Source organism: Tenrec ecaudatus, chromosome 9, assembly GCF_050624435.1.
Source record: "Tenrec ecaudatus isolate mTenEca1 chromosome 9, mTenEca1.hap1, whole genome shotgun sequence".
Lineage (NCBI taxonomy): Eukaryota > Metazoa > Chordata > Mammalia > Afrosoricida > Tenrecidae > Tenrec > Tenrec ecaudatus.
The window spans coordinates 163710540-163728402 of NC_134538.1; the positions used below are offsets into that span (position 1 = coordinate 163710540).

Consider the following 17863-nt stretch of genomic DNA (forward strand, 5'->3'; position numbering starts at 1 on the left):
CATACACCTCGTGGCCAATGTAAATATCTCTTTACACACGAGGAGATCATTTTACGCAAAGTCACACAGCTAGTAAGTGCTGGAGCCAAGATTTAAACCCACGGTGACCCGACACACAAACACCAACGGGTGAGCTAGGCTGCATTCTCTCTCTTGCAGTTGCACCTTTGAGTGGGGCGTCTACTGCTGGGCAAGATTAGAAGCGGATGAATTTGTACAGAGTTTCAAGGATTTCCTTCAAAGTGTGAGCATAGAATAGAATACAGAACAGTACACAGACACACAAGTTGTTAAATGGCATCTTTTGGGAGAGGATCGTGTTGCCAGTTAAAGTAGAGAATACCCAGTTAAATCTGAATTTCAGCCAAAGGTTGATAGCTCTTGCCTGCTAGCAGAATGGCAGTTTGGACCCAGACAGACGTGGCAGTCTGTTTACGTAAAAATGTACAGCCTTGAAAGCCTTGTGGGGGCCCTTTGACTCCGTCCTGTAGGATTGGTAAGAGTTGGAATCAACTCTGTAGCAGAGGGTCTGGTTTTTGGATGATCTCCCAAGGGGGGGGGGGGAAAGAAAGCAATTTGATGATGTAGAAGAGGTGAAGAGAAATGTGAGGGAGTTGCTGTCAGCCATCCAAACAGATGAATTTGAAAAAAATATTTCCAAGAATGGAATAGCAGATTTGATAAATGTTTTAAATGTAATGCAGAATACCTTGAAGGTGAAAAGATTGCTTTATTTAAAAAATTAAATACATAGCTTTGGGGGGAAAGTGCATTTGTTGGGGGGCTACCCACTCTGATTTCATCAGTGCTCTACTGTACCCTGGATATATCATCCCTTCTGTGTGGCCCTTCTTTGAAGGACTGTCCAATTATCTTATAGGGGATTTTGGGTCTCCACTTTTTCCACACTCTTTCAGGTCAATCTTGTTGTTTGTTTATGAACTTCTGACACATGGGTGACACCTCACAATTACAACAGGGGCTGGGGAACAGCAAGGGCTCTAAAATTGATGATGCAGAAGGTGTACTTTTCCTTGTCATGTTTGATCAATCAATTGAAATGCATCTGAGAGGAATTTCTGAGAGGTGAATAGTGGGTGAACATGATAGTGGGGCAGGAGGAAATATGTTATATTTTAGTCTACCAACATCTGCCACAATGGACTGGACAGTGCTCTCTGTCTGACAATAAGGCTATACACATTCCTCAACTAGATTCAAAGGTATTCACTGGAGGCTGAATCCATGTGTGGGTCCTGAAAGTGGATTTTGGGATTCTACTGTGATCCATAGACCTCTACAAATCAGGTTTTCATAATTTAAGCTTTGATGCCATTCCCTCCTTCTGGTTTGGATTTCATTAGGTAGAATCGCCGGATCACATAGGTTGGTGTGCTTCTTCCGTGTGAATGTAGGTGGCTGCTTGTTTGCAGACAAGTCCAAGACTGCCATCTTCATGGAAGCAGTGCCACACTTTCCTTCAGCTAGTAGATCCAAACTGCTGGGGTTTTTTTCTTGTTAGTAGCCGAGTGTTTTCACCACCATGCAACCAGGGATCCAATGATCCCATATAGATCCTTTTAAAATAATATAATGTTTAAGGCTGATATTGTTTAATAATTAAGCTAAACAATTGTTTGGTTTTAGAACTTAGGGGATTCTTTTTTTGCTTTAAGATTTAAAGATTATTTCTGGGCAATAATTTCATGGGTTTCTCCAGCCTTTTTAGTGCTATCGTCTGGATTCCATAGAATTTTGAAACTCCCAGTGACCCTCGCGGTAAGGACTGCAACCCTTCAGCCCTCACCAGCATTGTCTTTGATGTCCGTACTTCCTCCAACAGGCTCTTCAATGCAACTTAGACTTTAATTGTAGCCTCCACCTCTACCCAATTGCACAACGCCCTCCATATTTTAGGTCTGTGTGAGAGGAGCACCCCACTCCTGATCTCAACTCCTGCCTCGTTACCTGGTGCTTATTTAACAGAAATTCTTCATGTGAGTGGCATAGTTGTTGCTCTTGTTAGGTGCCACAGAGTTGGTTCCGACCCATAGTGACCTTATGCACAGCAGAGTGCAAGACGGCCTGGTCCTGAGCCACGCTCACATTGTTCCTATACTCGAGCCCATTGTCCGTCCATCTCCTTGAGGGACTTCCTCCTTTTCCTTCCCCTCCACTGTCGCAAGCATGATGTCCTTCTCCGGGGACTGGTCTCTACTGGCCGTATGACCAAAGTGTGTAAAACCAGGTCTTGCTTTCCTAGTCTCTAAGGACTGCTCTAGCTATATTCTTCCAAGACACGTCCTTGTGTCCTTTCAGCCGTCCATGGTACTTCCAATATCAGTTCTTCTCTGTTGTTCTTTATTCAATGTCCAATTTTCTTTTTTTTTGCCTTAATCATTTTTTTCTCCTCTTTTCTTTTTTTACATTTTATTAGGGACTCATACAACTCTTATCACTATCCATACATATACATACATCAATTGTATAAAGCACATCCATACATTCCCTGCCTCAAACATTCTCAAGGCATTTGCTCTCCACTTAAGCCCCTTGCATCAGGTCCTCTTTTTTTTTTCCCCTCCCTCCCCTTTCCCCCCTCCCTCATGTGCCCTTGGTAATTTATACCTCGTTATATTGTCATATCTTGCCCTATCCGGAGTCTCCCTTCCCCCCTTCTCTGCTGTCCCTCTCCCAGGGAAGAGGTCACATGTGGATCCTTGTAATCAGTTCCCCCTTTCCAACCCACTCACCCTCCACTCTCCCACAATGTCCAATTTTCACATGCACACGAGACCACTGAAAATGCCATAGCTTGAGTCAGGGGCTAGTCCTCAAAGTAAAATTCCTACGTTTCAATACTCAAATAGGTCTTATGTAGCAGATTTACCTAATACACCTAGTCTTTTGTTCCCGTGTCTGCTACTTCCGTGAGCATTCATTGTGCATCCTAGCACGACAACTTCAGTTGGCATCCATTTATCGTGGCACTATCTATTGTGCCTGTTGTGAGAATGTTGGTCTTCTTTACATCGAGTTGAAAGCTACTCTCCTTGATCTTTATCAGCAAGTACTTCATTCAAGTCCTCCTCACATTCCGCAAGCTCCTTGTGTCCTCTGCATATCGCAGGTTGTTCAGCCTTTGTCCAATCCTGATGCCACATTCTCCCCCGTGTGACCCACAGGCTAAGAGCTAGAAGTGAGGATGTCTGCCCTAGGATGAGGCTCTCCCTCCCCAATGCTTTAGGAAAATTCCCTGGATTCATTCCACATCTGTGAGGCCAGAGCTCCTCAGAAAACTCCAAGTGTCTTGGTATCAGTCGTCCCCTTGGTCCAGGCGGTTCTCTATACAGGAAACCTGGATCCAGAGAAATACTCTTCTCTCTTGATGTTAATGAATTTCCCATGATCTCTGATCATTTAACATCTTTTACATCTCAAAGTAAATTGACTAAAGATAAGGATTATTCTTTAAAAAAATCATTTTAGGGGTTCATACAACTATTATCACAATCCATACATACATCAATTGTGTAAAGCATATTTGTACATTCATTGCCCTCATCATTCTCAAAATATTTGCTCTCCAATTAAGCCCCTGGCATCAGCTCATCATTCCCCCCCCTTCCTCATGAACCCTTGATAATATATAAATTATTATTTTGTCATATCTTGCCCTGTCCAACGTCTCCCTTCACCCACGTTTCTGTTGTCCATCCCCCAGGGGGGAGGAGGTTATATGTACATCTTTGTGATCAGTTCCCCCTTTCCACCCCACCCTCCCTCCACCTTCCTGGTATCACTACTCTCATCACTGGTCCTGAAGGATCATCTGTCCTGGATTTCCTGTGTTGCCAGTTCCTATCTGTCCCAGTGTATATCCTCTGGTCTAGCCAGATTTTTTAAAGTAGAATTGGAATCATGATAGTGGGGGAAGGAGAGGAAGCATTTAGGAACTAGAGGAAAGCTGTATGCTTCATCCTTGCTACATAGCACCCTGACTGGCTTGTCTCCTCCCTGCGACCCTTCCATAAGGGGATGTCCAGTTGCCTACAGATGGATTTTGGGTCTCCACTCCGCACTCCCCCTCATTTTCAATGATACGATTTTTTGTTCTGATGATGCCTGATACCTGATCTCTTTAACACTCATGATCGCACAAGTTGGTGTGCTTCTTCCATGTGGGTTTTGTTGCTTCTGAGCTAGATGGCCACTTGATTACTACCTTTAAGATCCCAGACACTATATCTTTTGATACTTGGGCACCATCAGCTTTCTTCACCACATTTGATTATGCACCCATATTTCTTCAGCGATCTTTCAGTGAGGTGAGCATACAATGATATGATTTTAGATTAGGATCATTCTTGGAGATTGTTTCCTGCTTTTTAAGATGGAGGAGAGGGTTGGTTCTAGACTCACCCACGTGATGTCTTAAGAGAGAGGTGAGCAGACACTGCCATAAGCAGAGGAGGGAAGGCAGGGTGACAACAGAGACTGACCCCAGGGATTGCCAGAAGCCAGCAGACTTGCCTGGAAGAGCTTCTCCCTCAAAGCCCTCAGAAGGAATCAGCAAGACTGAGCCCTGGAATTCAGACTTGTAGCCACAGACCTGAGAGATGGTCACTTCCATTGTTTAGATCAGTCACTGTGGTATCTTCTTGATCAGGCGCCCTGAGAACCCGGATGTGGCCTTTGTGGAGGAGGTGAGCACATGTTGGGGAGATGAGAAACACACACAGCAGGGACAGTCATCGTGGCTCCCCTTGTGCTCTCAGCCTGGAGCGGGAGGCTCTGTTGGGCTTGTTCTTTAAAACCCCAACCTGGGAGGGGGTGCTTCTAAACCTCTATGGGGACCCAAATAGAGAGTATGTGGTAGTGGTAGCTCTCAAAATGGCACATAAAGAAGGGGGCGCCCGGATTTGAACCAGGGACCTCTTGATCTGCAGTCAAATGCTCTACCCCTGAGCTACACCCCCTGGCATGCTAATATAACATAATTAGGATCTTTCACTTGTGAGGTAGCTCTCAGTTCTATCATATTAACTGATGATCTCCTTTGGGATTGGCTGGTTCATTACTAGATAGCTCCCCACCTGTTTTCCTCCCCCTTTGGCATGGCAAACTCATCTCTGTTCTAAGCAGTGGATCCAGCCCCATCCCCTGCACTTGAGAATGATGGCCCCTCACTCCGGATCTGAGTTAGTCAAGGTGTACCTGCTTGACCCCTGGGAGGACATGACTCCTCCCTTGGAGGCCCAGTGGCCTGGAGTTCCCCTCTGGGACATCTCCCTTGGAGACTGAGATTTCTGCTTCCCACGCTGCTTTTCTCTTCAGCTCCTGATTTCTGGTTTATTGGTCTCTTTGTCCCATGCCTTATTGGATATCTTGGGCCAGATGGCGACTTTAGGCACCCAACTCCATCAGTAAGCCTGGTCCCAAAGGGTCTCACCTCTCTCACTCCATGAGTCAGCTTCCAAGCCACCTGGTCCGCGTCTCCTGGTTCTGGCGCTGCCGTCTCTGGTGCGGATTCCCACCACCTGCGCTGTATCCCGCTCTTCACTTTCTCGCAGCCTTCATCAGAACTGTCTTGGATGTCCACACTTCCACCGACAGTTCTTTCAAGGCAATCTACAGTCAGACTACTCGCCCATTAAAGTTCTTCCAGCCTCGACCTATTATTACTCCATGCCAACACTACTTGTATATTTTAAGTATGCATTAGAGTAACGCGTCACACCCAGCCCATCACTGTGTCTTAGTTATGTAGTGCTCCTCCACCAGAAATGTCACCCGCAGGCATGCCTTTAACAAACATGCATGTCTTCCATCACAGGTGAAGTTGTCTGATGTCTCAGTTCAGGTGCCAGCTCTAGTTGAAGCCTCTCTCGCTCGGGGACCCTGTTGGAAGACCCCTGATTCTTTCAACATCTCTGCCTGGAGGGTTCTCTGGAGATGTGCATGTGTCTTGGCATCAATCTCATCCCAACCCTTGGAGGTTCTCAGCACAAGGACCCAAATCCAAAGAACAAGCTCTGCTCCTGCCCTCCTTTCTTGCCGGAGCTGAGGTCCCGCTGATCTTGGCTTCCTGGAGTAATCTCTTGTCTCTCTCAAAAGATACTGATTCAAGGTATGAACAAAAGAGATTGTATTCTGATTAGTAACATAAGTGCCTGTATTTCTGCTTCCCTGATATCATAGAGGTTAGTATTTATGACACATAATATAATTATATTTGATCACAACATGGAAGATAATTACATTGAGAATCATGACCTAGCCACATTCATATATACTGTGGAATGATACAATTCAATCCATAACATTCCATTCCAAGGCGCCCCTACAATCATGCTCTTGCCACATGTAAAATTCAGTCACTCTATCATATCAATCCAAAGCCTTAAATCAACTCCATATCTGAAATGTCCATGGGCAAAATTTCTCTTCTTCTGTGAACTGTGCAATCTACAATACAAGCTATCTGTTTCTGATGTCCAAGGGCAGATGCTACTGTCACCAGTGGGAGAAGTAACGGGCACCAGGAAGTACAAAACCCCGAAGAACAGTATCTTGGACACCATCTTAAAAACGATTCTGGGTGTGACTGAACTTGATCTATAGATTCTGAGTGGAAGCCCCTTGGGCCTGAACTTCAGCTCCATCTCCGAGGACTGTTGGGGTGGAAAACTGTACTTGACAACAGGGTCATTTAAGATGAAGCAGGGTGGGTCGTCGGGTGGGACCTCATGCTTGGTCAAAAAGCCGGTGGTAGAAGAGGAAGACTTTCAGTGAGGTGGAAAGACACAGTGGCTGCCAGCGTGGGCTCACCGACAGAACAAGTATGACGAGGTGGAGGCCTAGGCAAGTTTTGTGCTATTGTGCACAGGGTCAGAGAAGGTAGAGGTAGAGGGTCAGATACAGACAAAGGCGGAAGGCAGTGCCACTCCCGAGGCAGACCCCCAGGATTTCCAGCAGCCACCAGACGGTAGCAGAGAAGCACGGGTGCATCCCCGTGTCCTTTACTTGTGAGGTAGCACTCAGCTCTGTAATCACAACTGGTGCTTCCTCTTAGGACTCGCTGACATGCCACCAGACACAGTCCCTCACCTCTAAGGCCCCCAGGTCTCACCCCTCTGGGCCATTTGTGAGGAGGAAATGAGAGAAGCCCTTGACTTTTGGTCCAGGGAAAGGGTTAGCCAGGATCCCCCAAGCAGCCCCACAGTCTTTACCTGGGCTCCCAGACAAGTGCCTTCCTTCCCTCACTGAAGATAAACACGGACTGAGTATCACTTACCTGCAGCTCCCCAATGTGTGTGCCCTTAGAACTCAGAAATGAACCTTCTCCCAGTCCTGGCGGCTGGCAGTCCTGCCTCCGAGTGTCCATCGCCGGGATCCCCTGAGAGTGATGATGGAGACTTGACCATGTCCTGTCTCCAGTGTCCGGCTGGCTCCTGGTATCTTTGGAGTGTTTGGGACCTTGAGGTCCTTAGACACATGGCCTCCCTCCTTTGTCTATCTCTCTGTGTCTGCTTTTCTCTTCAGAAGGACAGGAGTCAGATGGAATTAGGACCCAGATGACCTAGTATGACCTCATGCTGATTTAACTGATGACACCTTCAAAGATCCTATTTCCAAACAAGATCTCTGAGTTACAGAATGCTGTTATGAAATTCTGACTCAAATCCTAGGGGGCTGTGCCCCTACCACTTGAGATCCAGCAAGTTGTTGTTCCACCATTCTACAATGTACACATGTGGCCCCGTCCACTGAAATGTAGACAGATTTCCTACCTAGGTTCCTTTTTCTTCCACTTCTGCTTCCTCATCACTTGGCCTCTAAGCTTCTTGGGCCTCTTGGTTTTCTGGCTTCTTGTCTGTTTGGGCATGAGTTACAGAGCTGTGTAGCTCTTCCAGGAAGTGCACAGATCACTACACTGCACAAGTAAGTACACAGAGACACCACCCTGCAACAGGAAGTACACAGAGACACCACCCTGCAACAGGAAGTACACAGAGACACCACCCTGAAACAGGAAGTACACAGACACCACCCTGCAACAGGAAGTACACAGAGACACCACCCTGCAACAGGAAGTACACAGAGACACCACACTGCACCAGTAAGTACACAGAGACACCACCCTGCAACAGGAAGTACACAGAGACACCACCCTGCAACAGGAAGTACACAAGACACCACCCTGCACCAGGAAGTACACAGAGACACCACCCTGCAACAGGAAGTACACAGAGACAACACCCTGAACCAGTAAGTACACAGAGACACCACACTTCAACAGGAAGTACACGGAGACACCACACTGCACCAGTAAGTGCACAGATCACCACACTACACCACTAAGTACACAGAGACACCACCCTGCACCAGTAAATACACAGACACCACCCTGCAACAGGAAGTACACAGAGACACCACACTGTACCAGGAAGTACACAGAAACACCACCCTGCAACAGGAAGTACACAGAGACACCACACTGTACCAGGAAGTACACAGAAACACCACCCTGCAACAGGAAGTACACAGAGAACCCACCCTGAAACAGGATGTACACAGACACCACCCTGCAACAGGAAGTACACAGAGACACCACCCTGCAACAGGAAGTACACAGAGACACCACACTGCAACAGGAAGTACACAGAGACACCACCCTGCACAAGTAAGTACACAGAGACACCACACTGCAACAGGAAGTGCACAGAGACACCACACTGTACCAGGAAGTACACAGACACCACACTGCAACAGTAAGCCTCAGCCTGCAGAGGCTCAGCTCTCTTACTCCACAGGTCATCTAACCTAGCTCTACTCACACATGCTTGGAGGCACTACACTTTGCTAGACATTTCCCTGCCCTAAGGAACTTGGCCTAGTCACTATGGGCTCAGCTCCCATGTTCTCTCGTGCAACTCTCCTAGTTCTGCCAACATTGCTCCCTGCTGCTGTGTCTCTGCGATATTCAGTGCTACAAATATCCATTTCCTTTAGGCCCTCACCAGAATTGTTTTTGATTCCCATAATTCCACCCGCAGTCTCTTCAAGGCCATCCAGGCTTGTACTATTAGCTTTCTTCACCACATTTGACAAGGCACCACTTGTCAGTCAGTTGGTCCCTCTGTGGTGACTTGTATGCCGGAAGCTACTTTAAATCCCAGCAGGGTCACCCAAGGTGAACAGGTTTCAGTGGGGCTTCTAGATTTAGAGCAGACCCTGAAGAAGGAATAGGCTGTGCACGTCTGAGCGAGATTAGTCACCAAAAACCTTATAACTAGCAGTGGAATATCATCAGATCTATTGCCCAAAGCTGGAATAGACTGTCTATTTGTGAAGAACGGGCCACTGGAAACCTTACTGACACAGTGACTGTAACAAAAGGCGCAAACATAACAAACATGGTGAGGCTGGCACGGGAGCAGGCATGTCTCGTTCTGCTGGGGGGATGGGTGGGGCTCGATAAAGCCTGAAAAAACAACAAGCAACATCTGGGCAAGGGCCTCTCTCCAGATTCTGGGTACTGCTCTCGATGTAGAGGACCCTCAGCCCTGGGCTTCAGTTCCATCTTTAAGGCCCATGAGGACTGTGAGAACTGTGTGATAAGAGGGAGTTCTAAACACCCAATAGGGAGGGGACTTCCTGGCATTCAAGTGATGTCTTACAAAGGGAACAGATACAGATGTAGACAGAGGAGGAAAGCGATGTACAACAGGAGCAGGCACCAGGGACTGTCGGAAGACACCAGCAGACAGCAACGGAAGAGTTTCTCTCTGAGCCCTCAGAGTGAATCCGTATGGCTGAGTTCTTGAATGTAGACTCATAGAGCACAGGATTTCTATTCTTTTGTGGTATCTTGTTAGAATACCCCTAGGAAATGAAGATGGTGGTCTCTGATTACAATGTGGTTGAGGACATGAGAAGAACACATATAAAAGAGATATTCTAGATCAGCGGTTCTCGACCTTCCTAATGCATGACCCTTTCATACAGTTCCTCCTGTTGTGGTGACCTCCCAACCATAAAATTATTTTTGTTGCTACTTCATAACTATAATTTTGTTACTGTTATGCATCGGGCGACCCCTGTGAAAGGGTCATTAGACCCCCAAAGGGGTCACGACCCACAAGTGGAGAACCGCTGTTCTAGATGATAACCCAGTTAAAACAAAACAAAGAACCACAAATGCTGCAGAGGCCGCAGAGCGATTGGAGCTCTTACACACTGCTGTTGGGCTTGTAAATATGACAACCCTTGTGGAAAGTGACATGGTGATGCCCAAAACAGCTGGCAATAGAAATACCATCCACCCGAGAAATACCTTAGCTGGGCACAAACCCCAAAGAAGTAAGAGACAGAATATGAACATGCTCTCCCATGTCTATTGCAGCTCAAGTCACAATAGCAAGAAGCTGGAAACAGTCCACACGCCCATCAGTAGAAAAATGGATAAAGAAAGTCTGGTACACACACACAAAGGAACACAATGCATCCCTGAAAAAGTGATGAAACACTTCATGGCATGGAGGGACCTGCTACCCATCACCCTGAGTGAAGTTATTCAATCACAAAGGGACAAATATTGTATGAGTCCACTACCATAAGATAAATATCAAGATGAAGACAGGCTTCTGCTCCCAGGGCATGTAATCTTCTAATCCAGTCTCCCAAGCAGCAAGGTAGAGAGTCCGCTAGTCTCCACGAACCATATCTCTCTCCCATTATACGTACCTCTTAAAAACCATTTCAACAGAAGAGGCCTTCCCTCGGCTGGGGCCAGCCTTTCACGATGAAGGGGGAGGGGAAAGACCATCTAGTTGCTGCCATCTTAAATTGTGCTAAAGTTACCCCAAATCAACAGACATTCCTGCTAGAGTGCAAACAAACCTCACTGGACATTCAAGTCCAGATGGAGGAAGGCGATTCCGTTTCTATTGGTGGGTAAATGGGGAGGAGCAACCTCCCACAGGGAAAAAGTGCTTAGCAAGATTTATATAGAACCCAAGGGGAGAATATGCCTGGTACTCCAGTCTTAATGACCTAGTTCCTATCCAGCCCTTAATGATTCAGGCTGTGTTAGTCTGGGTAGACTAGAGAAACAAATTCATAGACACTCATATGTGTATAAGAAAGAGGTTTATATACAAGAGCAATTGAATATTGAGAAAACATCCCATCCCAGTCCAGATCAAGTCCATAAGTCCGACATTAGCCCATATGTCTGATGCCAATCTATAAAGTCCTGCGTAGTCTGTCAATCAACTTGATGACCTCATTTGGAGGTGCAATGGTGATAAATAACTCACTGGAGGCCAGACCCACTCTCTTTGCCTTCCCTTTCCTGCCATTGAGACACTCAGAAAGCTGAAGGAGACATGTGGAGACCCACGCCAGCATTGAGATGCTTCCACTGCCACTGGATCTACAAGATCTTCTACCCACGGCCTTTGATCTTCCTGCATTTGGCATTGCATACGTTGAATGAGTCTAAAGAGGAATTTATGGACTAGTATCAGACATATGGGCTAATATCAGACTTATGGACTTGATCTGGACTGGGCTGGGATGTTTTCTCAATATACAATTGCTCTTGTATATAAAGCTCTTTCTTATACACACATGAGTGTCTATGAATTTGTTTCTCTAGTCAACCGAGACTAACACAGAAATTGATTGTAGCAATGATTGTACAACTCTTCTTAATATGATTGAACTATTGAATTGTATACTATATGAATTATGTGTCAATAAAACTTTAAAATAATAACAAAAATAAAAATAATGGGGCAGAAAAGAGATATTCATATGGTTCCACTTATGGTACATTGGGTATCAGAGACTCTTGATCTGCTATCAAATGCCCCTCCCCCCCCCAACCCCTGAGCTACACCTGCTGGATGCCAATATAACCCAACTAATGCCTTTCATTTGTGAGATAGCACACGGCTCTGTAATATTAACTGGTGCTTCCCTCTGGGACTGACTGACTCAGGGCTAGACACCTTCCCTCAGCTCTGTGGCCTTCCAGGGCCCATGGCCCCTGGATCCTTCAGTGGGGAGGAGGGCAAAGAGGCTGCCTGCACAACACAAGCCCGTGACCCATGGTCCTCTTGGTTTCCGTCAAGAGCAGGCAATGTCTTCGAAAGAACCCCACACAGCCCTTACTCCGGCCCCCAGGCCTGAGCCTTTCTCTTTTCAGCGAAGACAAAGCTGGGCTGTGTATGTGTGTTTAGGATCTTCTAAAACAAAATGCTTAATCAGGCTACAGCCCATACTCATTCTCAGGGCCATTTTCCTAAGGTGCTGCCAAAATCACCTTCTGTTTGACAAGAGGTGTTTACAAGGCGGTTTTAAGTGACACAAACGTATTGTCTCACAATATTGGACACTGAGAGTCCAGGATCAGGGTGGGAGCCACGTTGACCCTCCGGAGAGCTCTGAGAGAGCTCTGTTCCATGTTCCTCCCGAGCTCCAGCAGCTCCCCAAGTTCCTTGAGTCCCTTGGCTGCAGCCACGGCACAAACGGCCGCGTCCTCTGTCTGCCTGTCCCTCTCTCTGCTCTCCACCTCTATGAGGACAGCAGTCAGACTGGATGAGGACCCATCCTGCTTGGGTATGACCACAAGTTATAGAATTATAGGTATCTTCAAGGACTCTACATCTAGACAGAGTGACAATGACAGGGATTAGGACTCTTATAGCATGCTGCTATGGCAGAAATGCCAAAAATGGGTGGCTGAGGAAACAAATGTATTCTCTCACAGTTTGCGAGGCTAGAAATTCAAATTTAGTGTACCAGCTTCTTTGGAAGGTTTTCTCGTTTTGTCAGCTCTGCAGGAAGGGCCTTGTTGCCTTTCAACATCTGTGGGTTCAATGCTCCTTGGAAATGACCCCATGTCTTGCCATTAGTCTTCTACTAGGGCCTAGGAGATTCTCAGTACAGCTAACCACATACAAAGGCCCATCCACCACTGGCTTTTCCTTTTAGGAGTCTGTGGTAGTTGTATAATTGTTTGTCAATTTGAGAGGATTAATAGCAAAGGGGTGGAGTCTAGCCTGTCAATCAGGTCATAGCCAGTGAGGCCTCTGTGTGGGCATGGCCTTCTCCGGAGGATTCTGGGAACTCCATAATTTCCTCCTTGGAGGTGGGAGACTCTCTGCTCACTCCCTAAGAGATGCTCTACTGACAAGACACATGGCGCTGTGCTGATTGAACCCATGCCCTGGGAGCTGGAGGAGCCACGTGGAGACTCCTGCCAGTGCCGAGATGCTAGCAACGCCACTGGATCCACAAGACTTTCACACCACTGGCCTTTGATAGTCCTGCATTTAGCATCATTACATGTGTTTTGTGAGTCTGAAGAGGACTTTATAGACTGGTATCAGATATATGAGCTACTATCGGACTTATCGACTTGATATTGACTGGGTGAGGATGTTTTCTCAATATTCAATTGCTCTTGTATATAAAGCTTTTTCTTATACACATATGAGTGTCTATGAATTTGTTTCTCTAGTCAACCTGGTCTAACACAACACTATTCAGTTTTCTCTTTTTGCCCATTTCTGTTTCCTTTTTTTCTCTTGTCAAACAAAAGGTGTGATGTTGGTGCACCTTGGAAAATCCCCTTACAATAAACACAGGCTGTAACTTGATATAAGGCTCTGGCATCAGACGACATCATGTGAGACTAACTCATCGTTACATAACTGCCAAACCCCTAAGACTCATGCCCAGCCAAGTTGACACTTAGTTTTTGAGGATGCATTTAAATCTGACAGATGCATTTAAATCTGACATTGCTCTTTTGACTCACCAAAATCAAGGTCTTTGCCACATGCCAAGCTCATTCACCCCGACATGTCCTTGTTGTTGTCAATGCCCTCGATTCTGAACTCAGAGCCACCCTATATCCAACAGAATGAAACAGCACCCAGTCCTGCACCCTCCTCACAACGGTTGTTAAGCTTGAGCCCCCTGTAGCAGCTACTGTGTTCATCCATCTTGTCAAGCATCCTACTCCTTCCTACTCCCCATCCACGATATCTTCCCAAGCATGATGTCCTTCTCAGGGACAGGCCTCTCCTGATAACATGACCAAAAATGTGAGACGAAGTCTCTTACCCCCTGCTTCTAAGGAGGATTCTGGCTGTACTTCTTCCAAGACAGATTTGTATGTTCTTTTGGCATTTCACAATATTTTTAATATTCTTCGCCAGCACCATAATTAAAAAGCATCATTCTTCTGTCTTCCTTTCAGTGTCCAACTTTCACATGCCTATGAGGCAATTGAAAATACCATGGCTTGAATGAAGCACATCTTAATCTTCAAAGTAAAATCCGTGCTCTTCAACACTTTTAAAGAGGTCTTATGCAATAGATTCACCCAATGCAATGTGTCGTTAATTTTTTGACTGCTGCTTCTATGAGCTTTGATTGTAGATCCTGGCAACATAAAGTCTTTGATGACTTCCATCTTTTCTCCATTTATCATGATGTTACCTATTGGTCCAGTTCTGAAGTTATTATTGTTGTTTTTCTTTACATTGATCCTTCATATCATCCCAATGTCTTACACTGACTCCCCATTCAAATTCCACCCCGGGGTAAAATCCCTATTTGTCTGTGAATCTTGGATACCTAGGTTATCTGCCTCCAACGCTCCATGGTGGAACAGGGAAGAGGGAGACAATTCCAGTACAAATGGGAGAATTAGAGAAGAAGAAGAAGGGACGATGCACACTAAACAAACCCAAAGTCCAGCAGAACAATTTACAGAAGCTCTCAAGGCATGTGCTCTGGGACCATGTGGGCAGTGGTCCTGTCCTCCAGCCCCTGAACACATGACGGTGGTCTCTTAACCTGGCACGTCAGCCTCACTTTCCACGCCTATTAGGACTGCAAAGCTCCTCCATGGCTTGGGTGGTCCCATTCTCCTAGTACAACTGAGGAGTGCTCCAACCATTGACCCCGGCAGGCCCCCTTCTTCTGTCCCCCACGCTCCAGCAATGAAGCAGTGAGGCTCCAACTCTGAAGCCTAGAAGACCACAGGCCAACCTTTGAGATCCAGTAGGTGATGATCCCACCCTTGATCCTCACGAGTCCATGGCTCCAACCTTTCAGCCTGAAACGGCTCTGCTTTTCATGAACCTTCTCTCTGCAGCTTCACGGCACGTCTTGGTTCCTCAGCCCCGCAGGCTGCTTGGGCTACACTGGCCTCTCTCTCGCTCAGACAACCGTTACAGCGTCCTTCAGGTCTACTGTGAAGTGCCTGGAGCACCCGGCTCTCCCAGTAGGCCTCAGTCTCCAGCCGTTGAGCTTGCTTGCCTCAAGGATTGGCACGCTTAGCTCTCACGACAAGTGGTGGGAGGCACTTCACTCCTCAGGAAGCCTCCTGGTCAAGTGCATACACCGTCTCTCTGGAAGTCAGCTCCTGGATTGTCTTGCCCACCTCCTGCCTCTTTCACCACCTCTCTCTCACGGTCTCTCGCCCTCGGTGTTGTGGCGATGCCACGCACTCCCCACCTCTTTCTCTGACGTCCGTACTCCGGCCAGCAGGCTCTTCCTTCCAGACACGCCAGGTTTCGCCCTTCCCAAACCCAAAGCCAAACCCACTGCCACTGAGTTGGTTCCAATTCAGAGCCACCCTATAGGGTGGTGCAGACGGCCCCCTTGGGATTCTGAGGCTATACATCTTTTTTCTTTCTTTGTTTCAAGTTTTACTGGCACGTGATCCACATATCGCACAATTCAATGGTTCAATCACATCAAGAAGCATTGTACAATCATTACCACAGTCAATTTAGACCAGATTCCACTCCCCCCATTCAATCACCATAGTGTGTGTTTGCTCCCCCAACCCCCACACCCTCCCCACCTTCCAACCCTCACCCCCTCCTTCCTCTATGAATCATGCATAAGTTCTCATCTCCATGTGAGACTAGAAATTTTTCCAGGAATAAACAGCAGCATCTTTCTCTCAGAGCAGTTAGGGCGCTCCAGCTGCTGACCCTATGGTAAGCTACCCAATGCGTATCCCATAACCCACCTGCACACTCTCCCAGCCTTCCCCGCTTACCCCGTTCCAAAACCACTTCCACACTTCAGGCCTGTGTGAGTGCAGGACCCACTCCGGGTGCCAAATTCTACTTCAGTTATTTAGTACTGCTGTAACAGAAGTAACACAAGTGGATCACGTTAAGAAACAGGCATGTATTGACTTACAGGTTAGGACGCTGGAAGGTAGGGTGTCAGCTCTAGGGCGAGGATTCCTCTCTCTGATGCCGCAGCAAAGTATCCTCGACTCCTTCCCACAGTGTGGGCCCGGGCTCCTGGGAGAGCTCCGTGTGTCTCGGGATCCATCTTCCTCAGGCCTGGGAGGTTCTCTGTGCAGAGACCCTGGACTCAAGGACACACTCTGGTCCTGCCTTTACTCCCTTGGTAATGAGATTCCTCTGATCCCTGACCATTTGTTTATCCTCCTTGACATCACAAAAGAAATGGACTCAAGATAAGGAATAATCTTGGAGACTGTATCCTTCCTCAGTAATCAAACAATCTCTGGTCCTGCCGCATGAACACATTGTAAAGCAGTATCTAAAACCCAGAACACAAGATGAGCATTAAATACCTAAGTCTGAGAATCATGACCCAGTCCACCGGACACATAGTTCTGGGGAGGAGGGCACAATTCAATCCATAACATTCAACCTTGTAGGGTTCCCCCAAATCTGTGTCCTTGACACAAGTCAAACAGAATGATATGTTTAACCTCCAGAGTAGGGACTATATCATACTGCCATGGCAGAAATACTGTGAATGGGAAACTCCTTTCCAACTCATAGTGGCCATACAGGACAGACAGGGCAGAGCAGCCTTTGTGAGTTTCTGAGACTGTAATGCTTCACATGAGTAGAACGCCTCCTCTTCCTTCTGCAGAATGGCTGGTGGTTTCAAACCAATGACTTTCTACTTAAGCAGTCCAGCGCAAAACCACTCCACCACCAACGCTCTTCCTAGAGAGAAAAACCATTTCACTTCTATACGTATAGATACAGAGGAATGGATAGCAATACGATGGCTCCCATTGTAGTCAACCCCCAGACTCAGCCCACTGCCATCGAGTGGATTCCAACTCCCAGTGACCTCGCGGTAACGACTGCAACACCAGGCCTCCCACCAGGGCTCTGGGAAAACAGAAACGCATTCTCTCACAGTTTGGAGGTTAGAAATCCAAATTTAGGGTTCCAGCTCTTTGGAAGACTGTCTCTCTCTGTCAGCTCTGCAGGAAGCTCTTTGTCTCAACATCTGCTGTCCTGATGTTCCTTGGAGACAAGCACGTGTCTTGGCATTCGTCTTCCCCTGGGTGTAGGAGATTCTCAGTGCAGGGACACTCTATACAAAGGTCCGTTCCACCACTGACTTTTCATTCTTGGTACACTGAGCTCTCTTTTTCTGTGCCCGCTTCTCTTCCTTTTAACGTCTTGTAGGAGAAGAGATGAGTTAGGCTGCACCTTAGGGAAATGCTCCTTATAGTGAAACAGGGCCGTCACCTGATTGTGGATGTGGCATCAGATGACATCATGGGAGATATCGCATCATTACAAAACTGCCAAACCCGAGAATCATGGCTCAGCCAAGCTGACACTAGTTTGGGGAGATGTAATTGAATTCAAGGCATCCTTCTTTTCAACCACTCCAAATTTATTTCTTTGCCCCATGTAAAACACATTCATGCCTCCGTTTCATCCTAAAAGTCCTACATTGGCTCCAAGTTCAAATTCTACCCTGTTGAAGATTTCCCTTTTGTCTGTGAATCAAGAATACATGTGATTCCCTAGAGAAG

The 17863-nt window shown here is 46.8% G+C and overlaps 1 non-coding gene across 1 annotated transcript; it reads right to left on the reverse strand.

Moving 5' to 3' along the window:
- Positions 1-4907: 4907 nt before the first annotated feature.
- On the reverse strand, positions 4908-4979 carry TRNAC-GCA (transfer RNA cysteine (anticodon GCA)). Its single transcript has one exon. It is a non-coding gene; the product is annotated as a tRNA-Cys (tRNA).
- Between the last annotated feature and the right edge of the window lie 12884 nt (positions 4980-17863).